The sequence below is a fragment of the Antrostomus carolinensis genome, unplaced genomic scaffold (genome assembly GCF_000700745.2).
Source record: "Antrostomus carolinensis isolate BGI_N321 unplaced genomic scaffold, ASM70074v2 scaffold1927, whole genome shotgun sequence".
In the NCBI taxonomy this organism is placed as follows: domain Eukaryota; kingdom Metazoa; phylum Chordata; class Aves; order Caprimulgiformes; family Caprimulgidae; genus Antrostomus; species Antrostomus carolinensis.
This window is the reverse complement of record NW_010329358.1, coordinates 114,334-117,990: the sequence shown is the minus strand read 5'-3', so window position 1 is coordinate 117,990 and position 3,657 is coordinate 114,334.

Here is a 3,657-nt window from a genome sequence, read left to right as displayed (position 1 = left end):
AAGAACAAAACTTGAGATGCATGAAACCTTCTCTGCTCCTGTTCACTGTCCTGTCATCTTTTCACTCTCACACAGCTTTTATTTAGACAAATAAAATGCCCAACAGCCTGAAAACAGATATGGTATTGATTAAAATAGTCTTAAGGTCTCTATAGATTTTTTTTTTCCCCTAGCTAGATCACAACATATGATCACTGTCTCTTTTATAGGTGGAGACTATACAATGATTTACCCAGATCACTCACCATGCCAATGTCAGAACAAGGAAATGACCCCGTATTTTCAGGTTGGTACTTGCAAAACCACATCTAAGCTCCAAATCATTATTAGTTACTTGAATTTTTAGTGTATTTTAGTAGATTAGTTTGCCTTTATCACCATGAATCCTAACGAGCGAAAGGAACATGCTCCAAAAGATGTACCAGCAAGACTTGCTACTGGGGAAAAGTATTTAGATGACATCATACAAAGTCATATCTAAAAACTAGAAATTTCTGTGTTATGGCTATGCAGGCTAAAGAGCAACAGGAACACCCTGATGTCTAAGATATGAAAACTTGAAAGTAGTTCTTGATATCCAAGACAGTTCTGTTCCTCAGCAAGAACTCCTAAGAGCTGAGAGGACACTGGGGAATCACTTGGAAAATATGACTTGCAGTTAAGCCCTTGATCAATCAGTGTAGTGAAAGGAGCAGTATCACTCTTCGGAAGTTAATTAGACACTAAGAGTAATACTCCAGAAAGCTTTGAGAGCGGATTGTGTAAAGACAGCTCCCCATATAAATCATTACTATACCTCAACTCTGAATTTCCATTAATTATTAAAGCTTTCTAGGCAAGCTAAGCAGATATTCTAAGATGCATATTTCAGAAATTTCCACATGTTAAAAATTAAGTACTGTCAAACGAGCTGCGCCAGGCAATGAGAGCCTTTGGAGGCCCCCATCGCAATGTACTCATGTCACTCATCATCATCTCCAAGAGCTGCGTCAGGCTCCCTGCTGACGCACAGTGCAACCCCAGACCTGGCCAGCTCCCTCTGTGAGTGTCACCACCCTATCCAACTGATGAGTTTGGGTTTCTTTTATAGGTATTTGGGACAGATCTGGTGATATGGATGTATCCGAGAATGTCCAGGAGTGCTACTGGGTTTTTCAGTGCACTTTGTGTCAGCAGGGTTTCAGATCATGACACAAACTAAAGGAAAGGAGGGTGTGAAATAGAGGATCCAGCACAGGGAGGCCATGGAGAGCAGCTTGCATGAAGAACCAAGGCCTGGTTGGGTGGTAGAAATGATAATTTCCCCCTCAATCTTCAAGTTTGCCTATGATGTTTTCCTTGGTTTTGTGATCAGACTCAGAAACAAACAGGTCTGGACCAAAGGTATAATTTGAACAAACCACCCTGGCATTCTCAGATGTTGAGAGAAGTCAGACTTCACTGACCTTTGGCTTTGTTTTGGAGTTTAATTAGAAACAGAAGTTCTCTAGAGTGCTCTCATTTGGGATGACTGCATTAAGCCTCTTCTAAGTCCAGCTTTCCAATAAAGTACTGGGAGCAGGGGTCTTGTTGCTGTTTTTAATTAGATTAATTATTTTCAGTGTTTCCAACTAAGACTAAGAAAAGTGCAGTTTAAAATATTCTGAATAAATCTACATCAAAGGTAGGTATTTCTCATTCCTGCAGTAAAACAAAAGAAGAAAATCAAGGGATCTTATTTAGTCATTGCAAAAACATGGGAAGGTAATCACCCCATTCTATTCTGTGGGTCTTTTTTTTTTTTTTACATTACAAGAGTTGTTAACTTTATTTGTAAATAACCTGCAGGCTTGTCTTTTTGTTGGAAAAGACAAAACAGAAAAAGATCAGCAATGAAAATGTTCAAAGGAATTTGAAGGGGATGGCAGAATGACTTTAGATTTGCATGCAAAGCTTTCAATGTAATAAAATGTACCCAAATAAAATGTATCAGTTTTTGATTATTCAAATCAAGATACTGCAATATTTTTGGACACTCAAGACTGAGCTGTTTATTTATTCATTTTCTTTCTTTACTGCCTCCGTCCCCTGAGAAACCTAACAACTGAAATATAGCAACAGTGCAGAATATTTATCGGAGAAAACAAGCACTTAACAGGATTGCAAGATTTCAGATTCTCAAGAAAAAGCAATAGGCATTAAAACAAAAGCCACTGGTACTGTACTACTTTTTAATGTTAAAGATAAAAGATATCTGTTTTGCTTTCAAGAAGAAAACTAAGCATAGTTGAATAAGAGGGTAAGACTGCTTTTAATCTAAGATGCACAGCAGAAGGATAACTGCAAAAACCACACAAATCCTATGTTTTACCATCGGATGAGCCAAGAACTAATGACTATTTAAGTAGAAACTCAGTTGAGAAAATATAACAGCCATCGTAAGTGGTTTGAAACATTTTAGGCAACGACATCAACAGTATTTTCAGTTGTAATTTTGACAAGGATAGATGGCACTTTACAACTGAATCAAGATAAAGATTAAGAGATGACCACTCCCCAGAAGTCGGTGGATACCTGTCTGGTCAGAGAGATGCTGCCCAATGTGAGAATCACAGCTGAAGAAACAGGTATGTGGGGCCATGGGTATAGAGGCAGGGCTGCCTGGGCAGCCCTCACGAGGCTGAAGGGTTGTCCTAAGAGGGCAGTGGGTCTCCATGCTTGGACCTCACAGATCAGCAGTTTTCCTTAAACAAGATTTCACTCACAGGTTTTTGTCAGAATGGTCACATCCCTCCTGCTCCTTGCAATTTCAGCTAAGCAAATGCAGTGTTTGAAAAGTCCTCTGAAACCCTGTCCCCAGGCTTTCCACAGTAGCTCAAGCTGTCTTGCACAAATCCTTGTCTAAAGCCAAGACATGGCTTGAACCAAAAATTAGTAGCGTCGATGATATGATCACCTAGTATGTTAATGAATGAGGGAATAGAAATAAGGTTGCCTGAGCAACATCAGTTCTGGCATTGCTTAATATCAGAGTACTTGGCTAAGCAACCAGAATAATTTCCTTTTACTACCAAGTGGGTTTCTTGAACAGATCTAGAGAACACATTGCCTTCATACACTACTAGGAGCAAGAATACGAACACAGGTAACTCATTTCCACTACCTTGGCAGATGTGGAAAGGATCATCTCAGCTCAGGGTCTGAGCTTGCACCATGGCAAGTTGTTCCCCAGAATAGCTCCAAAGCATGTTGCCACTCTGCTCTTGCCCTTTCCTAGTTTGTCTCATCATGAGTCAACTGAACCTCATAGAGCATCAGAGGTGACTTGAAACTCCAGGACAAATTTTAGTCTCCTTAGTATAACTTATGTACAGTTAGGACTGATGACAATTTATTGTCTATGTTCAGGTCTAGGGTTGATTGCAGATATAATTTTGCTCTATTTTCATCTGCATGTTTCTATATATAACACTACTATTTTTTCCTTCCCTTCCAGCTGTCCTGGTTTTGCTAGGATAGAGTTAATTTTCTTTTTAGTAATTAGAATAGCAGTATTTTACTTTCAGTGTTTCAGTTCAGACATATCATGAGAAGAACTTTGATAACAGTACTTGTGTTGCTACAGCTCAAGGCCACGCTGTTTGTTTCACAGCTGCATTAGGACTGGGAGGGGGGAAG